General features: G+C 33.0%; 2 long non-coding RNA genes across 2 annotated transcripts; one reads left to right on the forward strand and one right to left on the reverse strand.

Annotated features, from left to right (window-relative positions):
• Nucleotides 1–4,980: 4,980 nt before the first annotated feature.
• LOC134261936 (uncharacterized) lies at nucleotides 4,981–10,274 on the forward strand. The gene is made up of 4 exons (XR_009990917.1): nucleotides 4,981–5,084; nucleotides 8,680–8,772; nucleotides 9,718–9,888; nucleotides 10,132–10,274. It is a non-coding gene; the product is annotated as an uncharacterized LOC134261936 (long non-coding RNA).
• Nucleotides 9,824–11,483, reverse strand: LOC134261937 (uncharacterized). The gene is made up of 3 exons (XR_009990918.1): nucleotides 11,383–11,483; nucleotides 10,167–10,380; nucleotides 9,824–9,948 (listed from the first exon to the last, which is right to left on the reverse strand). It is a non-coding gene; the product is annotated as an uncharacterized LOC134261937 (long non-coding RNA).
• Nucleotides 11,484–12,996: the final 1,513 nt, after the last annotated feature.

Raw genomic sequence — 12,996 nt, forward strand, 5'->3', positions numbered from 1 at the left:
AATAATTGAGACAAATAAAAATTAATTGAGACTCCATTATATATGAAAAACTTAGTGTCCAGTTTTACTACCCAATATATGGATGTATACTTTTTTTGGTTGGAAATGAAAATACTACTTGTCATTAAGTAACACAGTAATATAATTTTCTTTTAACAGCCTCTAAAGTTATTTACAAGCATTTACAACTTTTATTGAATTAAATTTAAGACATAGTGATTTACAGAAAATTCTATTCTACAAAAGGTTTTTTTTTTTGGAAAATAACACAAAATTTCCCAACATACACCACCAGTATATGGTAATAAATGACAAAAAATAACTGAACTCAGCCACACTATACTTTCCTTTCCCATCTACGCTTGTGTAAAGATCCACCACACCTTTGACTTTTGATATAGCTTCAAGACATTCTTTCCGAGTCGGGCTGGTTCTCCTAGTCGTTTTATCAAAATAAATTGAAAAATATTTTCTCAGCTCGTCTTCCTCATCTTTTAACCATTTTCTTCTTGTGCCTATCAAAAGAAAAAATATCAATGATTTTATGCTGACATCTGTATGTTGGAAGGCGTCTATTTAACGCAATGTTGGTAGACCTATGAGTGCTTAACTATTCCTTTTTTTTTTTATTCATTCTGCCTTTGAAGTTCCTATATTTAAGCCATACCCATTTGGATATATGCAAAGTCCCTTTGCAATGAAAAAAATAGTTTCTTTTTATTTAATGCAATGAAAAATATTTTCTTTCCTTTTTCAGTGTTTGAAAAACTCAACGACTCCCCTAAGGAGAACTTACTGGGCATTCTACAAATGTAGATTGTGATTTTCAATTAATCAATCTTTTCCTTTAAAGATGACTTACTTGTCTTTGCTCTCTTCCTTGTCCCCAGAATATCCACACCATCATCATTCACAAAATCTTCCACAACATTTTCTGAAATGCAAGATACATGAACTATTTTATCTTCTTTTAAACACTTTATATAAAGTTTTCATCACTTCTGTTTAGGTGGTTATTAGCTTCAATCAACACATACTATGATAAGTTCAACTTGAGGGTATTATTTTTGTTTAAGGCAGACCTGTTTACTCTTACGATTTCGCCGTATTTTATACGGATTTTTAGTACAAAATACGTCTCACGTTATGATGTTATAAAAATACGGAAATACATTTCTTCGGAATTTTCGCATTAAAAGTTTTCTTTATGTTCCTTTTGGAAATCAAATTGATTGAGTATACGTTGTTTAAAGTCCCTCTCTCGAATCTTTCATTTCTATGGAGACGCCACTACTTGCCGGTGGAGAACTGCAAATTTTTCCTCTACTCGGGCCATTGAGCGGGGAGGGGTCTTTTTCGTGCAAGCACCTACTGCGTCCTTACTTCGCTACTCTAGAGCAGACGCTCTAACCACTCTGCCACGCCGGCGACTAAGTAATCAGAAAAACAGTCTTTCTCCATAAATATATGTAAAATCAATAAAAAATGGAATCTCACTGGCAAATGTCAAATCTCACGGAAAAATTTCATCAAAATTACTGAGAAACAACGATATGGGTAAACAGGTCTGTTAAGGTCAACTTTTTTGGACTCTGAACCTCTCTTCAAACTCATCTTTCCAAGCTATAAGTTTTAACGTTGATACAGTTTTTTTTCGAATTTGACCTTGATTTAAAAAGTTAAGGTCAATATTTCAAGGTCACAAGCACCTTGCTTTGACGTCACCTTTCCTTGTTGTATATTTCAAGTCTTTATGTCAAAAGGTTCGAAGGCCATAGTTGAACATTTTTTTAAGAACTTGACTACTTTAATAGCCTCATCCTGAATAAAAGCAAAAAAAGCATACCATGAAAAATTACTGATAATAGTATTTTTAAACAAAATGGTTGGATACTGAATTATTTTCATTATTAAAACATTCTATGCCTTTTTTGAGCCCTGTTATTAAAAATATGGAGTATCATATGCAATGCATGAGACTAATTATTACACTAATCAGCTCATGATCAGTTGTGGCATTTCAATTAAGTTTTTATATGATCCTTTCTTAAATGGGTTTCAATTATTTCTGAAAAAATGTTAGTGTTTTATCACCAAATTGCTCTTTTAAGGTATTTCAGTGTTCTTGAGATTTTTCTAAATTGTAGATATTTTGCACATAGTATACTTTAATGTTAAATAAAATGTACTCCATTCAGTGTACAGGCCACATGGATAGTCTGATCTAGTACGAGGCTGCAGTCAAATTCAAGCTGGACTCCTTTACCGTTTCTTTCGCCAAAACGGAAAATATAGAGGTAGGGTTTGAAACCCGCAGGACTCTTCTGCCCTCTAATGGCCTCATTGAGTGAAATCAGGAAGTCTTCCTGATCACCTGGCAATACATGCATTTTGGCTAAATCCGAAAGAGCATATCTGGAGAGTGTCTGCAGGCATCTACCTTCCGTCACCATCTGAAGCAGCTGGAGCTTCCATCTGGAAATCACCCCTTTGAAGTACTCAGCTGATAACAAAATAACATCCCCATCCAAACTCGTTGAATTCTGCAATTATTTTCCTCAAAGAATAATTGTTACATATAATTGTAGGCGTTTCCTCTTTTTTTTTTAAATACCCAATTCCCATGTTATTTTCTGTAGGTATATCATTGTAAAATATTTTTTCTTAAAAAAAGCAACAACTTCATAATTTATAAACCAGTTTTGAATTTAAAAAATATTGATTTATAGTTAAACCAATTTTTAGTCAATTCTTAAACCCAACACTGGGTAGGTCTCACTTGGAAAGTCGGTAGATTAGTAATGAGATGCGGGGTCTACATTATTTTCAGTAATTACGTTTCTCACCCCTCCCATCCCAAACAACCGATAGATGGGTTAGGTTGTATATTGTTTAACGTCCCTCTCGAGAATGTTTCACTCATATGGAGACGTCACCGAAAATGGGAAGTATCTTCAATGTTGAAGGCTACGATGTATTGGTTCAAAGTTGTTGATGTAGGCGCCTGAACTTTCTAAGAAGTAAATATACCATAAAACAATGATATCTATTTAAATGAATAAAGAAAAATGCAACAAGAGAAAAGATATATTGGATGTCATTAGAAAAATGAACAAGGAAGCTGGGGGTTTGTCTTTCAATTGAAGAATTTTAATATCTTTAAGTTTAAATATTATGTTTAAACTAAGCTCTTTTAATACAATATCACACTAACTACAACTATACAGGAATTTGTTGTGGATACAGTTTTTTCATTATTGTAGGTTTGGACAACTACATCAGATATATTTACATGTTGTCCAATGCCATTTCTTTTAGAATGCTAGGTCACACCACAGAGAGACTTTGTATTTCCCTGATTATAGTACATGAGTAATTTGGCATGCAAGTATTGTTCACTGAGATACATCGTCATTATTCTGTTTATTGCTGTTGTGAAATTCAAGTCAATCGCAACTTCTCGGGCCTTTCCGACTAGCGGAAAAACGACCTCGAATGTATATAGAAGCCGCCATGACAACCCTTCTTTTTCACTCACGATCTTTGAAATAAATGTATGGAGACCTTTTATCTGTGGAATATGGAGATAAGCTTTATTCAGTGTAATGACATTACCTAAAATATACCATAGAAGGGACTTCATGGAATATTGAAATATATATTTGAATAAACAGGAAATGTATAAAATTTTAACATCCGGTGATATTGTACATTCGAGGTTGTTTTTTCGACCTCTGACGGAAAGACCCGAGATGATGCGATTGGTTTCAAGTACCAACTGCCACTTTTCTTTGTTTAAAGTATTAACAAGTAGAGTAACAGTCTCGACAGAGACTTCTGGTTTTCTACAGATTCTTGCAATTTTTTTTTATATATGTAGGCTTATAAATCTTGCATGTTAATAATTTCTTCTGTAATACGTTCTTCCTAGTATTTTCGCCTTTTGAAACAAGTAAAATCATTGATTCCAGCATTTACATAAATGCTAATATTATTGTTTTCAAAATGAAGAAATGTTTGAAGGATGGTGATCATCCTGACTCCAAGGAATGTTTTTACTTATGCATTTTCAACAGACAGATTTTTCCCTCTATTGTCCGCAAATATTTGAACAGATTCCATATCTACAATGAAATTTTTAAAACAGGGTTCAGTCCCTACTACCATCACTTTAGAAGATATTAAGATTCTCACAGATCCCAGATTCCGCGATTTTTCTGATTTTCACAACCATTGGGCTAGTAAAAGTGAAACTAATATGGAAGTATCCTTAGGTAGTGTAGATTCAAGGTTTTTTATGGCTTACGAAGCCATTATAGTTCCCGGTCAGGCCGGTGTATCTTTACGGCAAAGAGTTCACTGTGTATTCTAGTAGACATGAGCAAGATAAAATAGTCCTCGTCTTTTCTTTAATTCTAGTTTACCTTTGTTGTGAAAATTACTCACCAAGTTCTTATAAAAAAACTTGTTATTTTCATTTAATTTTCGCTACTGAAGACAAGATAAACCAAATAAAAAAAAACTAAATTGAATAAACTCTTGTGAGGTTGCGGAAGAATATCTTCTGACCGTATGTGTAAACAGCGCCACCGTCTAGGTAAGTCGATCTATAGTCTGTCCCACGACCGGAACGTCACTACTTTTTACAAAATATCTCAAAATAAATAAATACCTTGGACTTCAACCTATATCCAATTGGTAGATTGATTTTTTTCCAAACTTCCTGCATTTATCCGAACCCTCGAGGTCAACCAGTGTATACACACGGCGGCAAATTCAAAGTCTACGGGGATTTAACATGGTAAACTCGTCCATCAACGTCTAGGTTACGGGGCCGGGAACCAGTTTTTGAAGGGAGTAGTCGGCCTTTGCAAAATAAATTTCCGAAAAATCATTAAAAATTAAAGGAATTAATTTAAATTGCTTTCATTGATAATACAACTTTCACTTTGAATTAAAATTAATTTTAACAGCAATTAACAAGTTTAATTATTAACTTCGAGGAAATAGTCCGAATCTAACGAAGTATAACTTGTGGAGAATGGATGTTGACATGATGATGCAAGCTCGCCAGTGTTTAAAACGTAAGTTGTTTAATATTTCTATGGTATTTTTGCGCTTTTGTTGTTTTACTAGCTCATATACACACAAGAAAGAAGTGTCTACAAATGGTAAGAGTGTATAAATTTCAAAACGCGTGATATTGATGACATTAGATACAACGATTTCAGCTATTTGTATTTGGTAAGTGCTCATGGTTATTGTGCCCTGTAACGGTCTGTATGAAAGCCCATGTGTGAAAAAATTCTATGATTATAATAGAATAAGAAGATGGTTAAACAAGTAGGTGAAAAACTAGTGCTAATTGTAACGGGGACCGTTACAGATGTTCCCCAAACGCTCCCCAACTCCTTTTTGATGCCATATTCCCTGTAAGCTTCATTAAATAAGACAAACTCTGTGCATTTTGACTTTAACAACGTTTTCTCAGAAGGATACCAATTATATTCAAATTTTTGCATTGCACCCGTGCGCATGTGAATGCATGTCCGTTATGATCATATCATCTTGTCTACACTATCTACATATTTTAATATACAATATATTAAAGCATTCAGTCCAAAAGTATGAAAAATCACTCTTTTAAATGTATTTTTCATTTCACTCGTTCCAAATGCACGCACGTGCGTGCACGTGCATGATGACCATACCTTCTTGTAGGAGTCCCTTACATCTATCTATATTCTAAATCCCATCCTGTTTGGTTGAAAAACAAGGGAGTTATAGCCATTTCAAGTTTAAGCCAATCAGATTGCAGCACACGTGCATGCGCGTGATTTCATGATTTTTTTCTATATCATATTGTAGGATATTCTAATGCATGACAATGTTTTAAATTTCAAAGCATTTCGTCAAAAAACAAAGTAGATATTGCCATTTAAAGTTTCAGCCAATCAGATTGCAGCACGCGGGCATGCGCATGATTTCATGAAAATTCTTATATATCATGCTGTAGATCTTCATAATGTAGGTCTATGTTCAAAATTTCAAAGGATTATGACAAGAAACAAGAAAGATATTGAGACTTTAGTTTCAGCCAATCAGAGCGAAGCACACGTGCATGCGCGTGCGATCTTGCTATTTTGACCATGTCATCTTGTGCATACTCTTAATATATACTTATAGAATGAGTTTCAAAGCATTTCATCAATAATTTTAATAGTTACGTCTGTATCAATTATATTGGACATTTCTCGTGTTGCACGTGCGAGCTCTTGCAAGCACATGTGCATGCACATGCTTTCATGAAAAATCTTATATTACAGGCTGTAGATCTCCCTAATGTATGACTATGTTCAAAATTTCAAATGATTTTATCAAAAAACAAGAAAGATATTGAGACTTTAGTTTCAGCCAATCAGAGCGAAGCACACGTGCATGCGCGTGCGATCTTGCTATTTTGACCATGTCATCTTGTGCATACTACTAATATATCCTAACTTTATAAGTTTCAAAACATTTCGTCACAAAATAGAGAAGTTACGGTTATATCCATTATATATTGCTCATTTTAAGTTTTGCACGTGCGCGCTCTTGCAAGCACATGCGCGCAAAATGACCTTGATTCCGCAAATCTACATAACATGCCTACTTACCCTAAAACGGTTTCACCTAAGTCGGATGTGTAGTTTACAAGATCACTCGCGGACAAAATTTTCCCAGGAAGAAAAATAATAATAATAAGAATAATAATAATAAGAAACAGAGTGAAAACAATATGTTCCCCAACTTCGTTTGGGGAACATAATTACCAGAAAGAAAGGCACAGCTGATTATCATAGCAATTAACTTAAGTTTATTTCTACTTTCATTTTCAATTTATAACATTTCATGTACATGCATTTGGCACATATATAACAAACTATAGATCTAAAGAACATTTTTAATTTTACATTTATGTGTAGTATCAACACTCTGGGAGCATCAAAACAGAGTTTTCAATAGATAACACATTCTAATTATTTTTTAAAACTTTATTTATAATATTAAAATATGTGCATGTATTTTTTAAATTAAATCTTTGTCAATTAAACAGGATTGAGTTCTAATGGTGATTTATGTACATGCATGCATATTGATGAATTAATTAGCAGAACCAGACATAAAGTAGATGAATATGCATGTTACCTGGCTGTTTCAGGAAACCATTTTCTTGACCTTGCAGTTTAATTGAATGAGAAAGTGATTTAAACACTATTCATGAAAGGAAAACAGAAAGAACATGTCTGTATAATTTGATCAGCATAGAAAGTTAAGATAGGCTGAATCGTTTCATCTGAATCTGAGTACAGACTTGTAAATATGTACATATAACACCAGAGACAAATTCCCATCAATACTGTCATGTACATACTATGAGTTCAAATTCTCAGCCAGGTCTTCTTTAAAAAAAGTTTGATTGCCCTGTCCCAACCAACTGGCTAATGACACTTTTTTTTTTTTGTAATCTCCAGCAATCTTTTTTTTGGGGGGGGAGGGGGGGGGGGAAATTAATAAAATTTATATTAAATTTTCTGAGAATAATTTTCTCACCTACCAGCCAACCTAATCCTGAGTTGGGAGAGGGCAAGTGAACGCTATTTTAAAGCTGGACATAGCCTCAACATCATCATTTCTCTGTAAAGTCCTATACTGCTTAAATGTGAACTTAATTTGAAAATTTCCGTTTCCTTAACTATAGAAGATTATCAGCTAAGTAATTGTTTTAAAAAACTGCAGGCCATGATTAATAAATTATTTTTGTTTGATATACTCTGTCACACATTTTTCAAGGAGGGTAGGTATAGGTAGCTTTTTTTGGCTTAATAGTATTGATCAAAGTGATATTAAAGTGTCATTAAAAAATTGCAGACTCATAAATTATAACAGTTTTCAATACACACTAGATAACTATAGACAGGTGAAATATTAATCATTAAAAATTTTTAACTAAAAGCATCCAAGAGAATTCAGAAATCATATACCACAGTTTTAAAATGAAACAGTCTCTATTACTGTTAATGAAACTAAATTAAAAAAAAAAAATTCAAGTTGCTTATAAAAATTGTTGGGGCATTTTGATGGGTCAGTCGGAGTACATCAAACAAAACATTTTATCCTTATTTGCTAGTATTTGTATAGCATGGTTGACTTGACCTTTGACCTACTTTACAAAGAAATATCCCAGTCAATTTAAATTAACTTAAGACTTTTGAGTGGCGGTGTTGATAAATTAACATTTATTCATGTTTATTAACTTATAATACTGTTCTTTGAAATTGTATGATATATATATTCAGAAACCACACAAACTGATATCTTAAACATTACAAGATTACATTGGGATTTGGTCCCCCAAAGTTGATCAAGCAATGTGACAATTGCTTTGAAACGCATATTAACACGTTAAATGATAAAATTAATAATTGTTTATAATGATTTCAACTAAATTATTCAGTTGAGGGTTGCATACTGTATATGCCAGTAGCATAAAAATAGCTGGCCACTCATAGAGTTAGATACATCTTAATAAAGAAGCTAAAAGCAAGTGACACATTTGTTCCTTAAATTGGAACACTCTAGTTTATGATGAAATTGATGTCCTGTTATGCACTTTTATGACACTTTCTCTTCTTTCAGCAATATGAAGCTTGATTTAGACACTGCAGTATAAGGAGAGAGGCAGACCAGAAACCTTTGGCTAAAGCAAAGATAATATGCATAACATAAGTAGTAAGTCTACTATAAAATTCAAGATATTTAAAACATCCTGTCTCTTTTAAATACAGTGGAGCCTCATTTATCCATCCACTTTGTTTTATGGTCAATTTGTCCGGATATGTGAAGCATCCACATATCTGAATTATCTGCTAAACAAGAAAAAATATTAAACGTTAAAAAATTTTGTTCTGATGAAAAATCATCCGGATACTGAAGCATCCAGTAATCTGGTGTTCGGATATCTGAAGGTCCACTGTACATGTATTGAGAATGAATTTTTGACGCTCTGAGCACCTGCTGTCTATTACACTTTTCCCTCTAAATTCTTTCAATTGTATATTATTCTCTTAGTATCCTTATATTTCTTCCCATGAACCACTGGGACAGAAAAGTTGAAACTTATGTGGAAGCATCCTGGGAGAGAGTAGATTCAAAATTGTTCAAATTATTAGGTCGGGGCCACAATAGGGAATCAAACTTTAAAATTGAAGTACTCAGTATATATTAAGAAAATTCTATAAAAAATTTCTTCTAGGGAATTACTGGGAAAGCAAAGCTAAAACTTATGCAAAATCTTTGTGGGGTAGTGTAGATTTTATATTGTACAATTTATGACCCCGGGGGTAGGTTGGGGTCAGAAAAGGTATAACAAGGGGTTAATCTTGTAAAGAACTGCATGGTCAAAGCTATTCAGGTAAGCAATGTGGCCCATGTGCCTCTTGTAATATTTTTGTGTGAATAAAATGCTTTTGCAATATATGTGATAGTCATTATATTTTACAGGATATTTGAGAAAATATTAACTTCAAATCTGTGTAAAAGCACCTTTAATAATGCACAATCTCACCATTTGAAAGAATAAACAAACCTTGATCAAAAATATATTAATGAATGAAGCATAGAATATTTGATTATACATGTAATTTTATTACTAACTTACAAAATGATGTTTTATAGGTTACATAATTCACAAGAGTGCAAAGTTATGATGACCATGCAGAGACAAGATACCATAACAAAGACATGCATGAAGAAGGATGTTCACTCAATTTTTCAGAATAATGTGTCAGATTGAAAGTCATCTTATGTTGGACAAAACAATCAGGACGTTCATCTGGATCACAGCTAGTAAGTAGTTATTTGAATGAAAAAGATTTTACTCTTCCTACGTATACTTCAGATTGGAACCTGAAAATGAGAATTAACCAAGTATATGTATTTTTAATAAGTAAACAATTCATGTTACTTAATATGATGAACATGATCTGAATTTTTAATGTATCTTTAAATTTCACTTTGTGCAAATTTATAAGTATTTTTTATGCACTGAATCTTATGACAAATTAAAATGTTTTATCATTAATTTTTCAGACACAAATTAAAGTATTGACAAAACCAAAGATTACCTGGTAGTCTGCAAATGGAGTGATCATTGGATGAGCCAGACAACACCATTTTCCTCAGAAATTTTAGCATAGAGACAAGTCACTTGATCTCCATCTTCATTCATAGATGACTGATGTCGACATTTTCTCACTTCTGTTTCATGTCTTTACTACAAGTCATGGACTCCACACTCCAGCATCAGTGGGCGCTTGACTTTTATAAACATTTATTCCTCTGAAATTCATATAATATCCTTTAATATAGGACATATATAACAAATTATTTATTTTGTAAAATATTTTTAAATTTTACTTAATTAATAAAACAATAAAAACAGTTCATACAAACTGGTTTATCCTATAATCTAAAACTGTTTCATGTTTGAAGTAATTTATAATTTTACTGTTAAGATACTTAAGGATCCCCAGACAGGAAGGATAACTCTTTAATTTACAATTTAATTCATAGTCTGAAAGTGAAGCTTGAAATTTCAATCTTTTCGTGCAACAATTTTCATTTTATCATGATAATATTTATAACTTCTCAATGTCCTTTAAGGTTGTTTGAAGTTCTCAGAAAGGTCTTATAAAAAGTCCCAATTTTTAGTTTTAACTTGTTAAGTAAAACTAGGATAAATAGCAAAGTCAAAATTTGTTTAATCCATATAAGGAATTCATTATATTTACATAGCTGGGGATCCAAGAAAACTTCGCTATATCCCTGAACTCGCAATATCCATCTTCGTTCTAAACATTCAAGTTTTACTGACACAGTAAAAGTATTTCAAAATTACTTTGCCTATTTTATACAGTTATAATAAAATAATTCCAAAGTATTTTACAATTTTAAAAACAGTTTTCTCAATATTCTAGCACAAATAAATAATTTTTAAAGATTTTAGTCTGTATTTATTTCTTAAAAATAAATTTTACTCTTAATACATACAAATTAAACAGAAATGATTTGAAATAAGAGGGCGAGCTGGGACCGTTCCTTGACAACAGGCCGAGACAGAGATATCTCAGCCCTGAGGACGAGACAGCCCTACTTCCCATTTGCTGTCTCGCCTAGTCTAAACAGGGCTGATACACAACTAGGTATATGATATAGGCGAATTAGGAGTATACATGTTTGTGTATTGGGAAATTGTCAATGAATAAACATACTTTGAAAATTTACAAAAAAAAATTTGTTAGGACTGAAAAACAAACTCAAGACATCTGCATTATTTCATACCTTGTAAAATATATCTGCGGGTACTTACGGCTTAAGTTATTACATGTAATGTACACAGCCATGTTTGTGCTTTTCCATCTTGTGTCTTCACCTGGTAGCTATTCAGTATCCTACAATAAAATATTTGTTCTGATAAATCATAAAATTTAATCTGTCAAATTGTTTTACGGAAAAAATTATATTGAAAATATACATAATTCTTCACACTTGCGTTATGTACTTTAATTTTGTGTGTATAGGAATATTTTAATTTTTGGTATTCTGTTATATTTGTGGGAAACAAAGATGCATATCCTGGGTCTGAATTTACCTAACACTGATATTACAGGAAGTTTTGGAAGGGCAAGGTCAAAATTCATTGGTGACGTAGATTGATGCAGACAACAAATGTTGTCTTGCACTGGGATTTTAAAATAAAATATCAACAAAGGATTTATGTGTTTAAAGCGTTGGATGTATAACAAAGTCAGGAAATATGTGCATGTAAGGACATCAATTGTTCACATAGAAACGATTTGAAGCTTATTTTGACCGTGTGTCACAGTTTACAACAAACTATAAGGGGTTGGATTTATATGGAAAGCTAGGGAGAAACGAAGGTAAGACAGCATTTTTTTTAAATCTTAATACTGCTGTAGTGATATAAAAGCAGTCATTCACTCGAGCTAAATTTGCAGTAACGTAGCCTTGATTTTTTTTTTAATATAGCAAGGTGATGATGGCAATTTACTTACCCCTTCTGCTGTTTTATATGAATTGAGTCATACCTCTTTGCTTTATGCAGTGTATAACCCTTTAATGAATCTTTGATCCCTTCGGTCTCAGTCTGGGTATGAACAGATGAAAGTTTTGTTGAAGACGTAATTTTTGCAGTGCAAATACATATACTTGGCAGTCTCGGGCATTATAGGTAATTTGGACGTCGATAACCATAGAGCACTCCCGAACGTGCGTGACGTCATTACCTTACTGACGGCAATGTACGGAAAATTACGAACAATGGATGATCCCCTTCCGAAGCGGTGGCCATTTTGACAATGTTAAATCCCCGTAGACTTTGAATTTGCCGCCGTGTGTATACACTGGTTGACCTCGAGGGTTCGGATAAATGCAGGAAGTTTGGAAAAAAATCAATCTACCAATAGGATATAGGTTGAAGTCCAAGGCATTTATTTATTTTGAGATATTTTGCAAAAAGTAGTGACGTTCCGGTCGTGGGACAGACTTTAAATGAAAGAAAGAGAACTCTGTCGGGAGTACGTTATCGCGCCAGATAGGCTAGTTCGTAGGAATACAGATTACATGTATTTTACCTTACAAACTGTTTAAACAGCTGCTACAAGCTGTGATTTTCTAAGGCCGTTTTTGCATGGCGGTTAAACGCGATCACGATCTCCTGCCAACTCAATGTGAACTCAATGCTAATCGTGGCACGGGGTATGATGCAATAGCCTATAGCCTTAGCTGTCAATTTTTGTTCATTGCAATTTAATTACTGGTATATTACTAAGTATCAAGCTTGTAGTTGATGAATATATTAATTAATAACCATAAAATGTAATTGATGGCTGTCAGATAGCACGAACGGTAAAAGGAATACACTTGCTAATGTAT

The sequence above is a fragment of the Saccostrea cucullata genome, unplaced genomic scaffold, assembly GCF_032062105.1.
Source record: "Saccostrea cucullata isolate Sc308-1 unplaced genomic scaffold, CSIRO_AGI_Scuc_v1 ctg1017, whole genome shotgun sequence".
In the NCBI taxonomy this organism is placed as follows: Eukaryota; Metazoa; Mollusca; class Bivalvia; order Ostreida; family Ostreidae; genus Saccostrea; species Saccostrea cuccullata.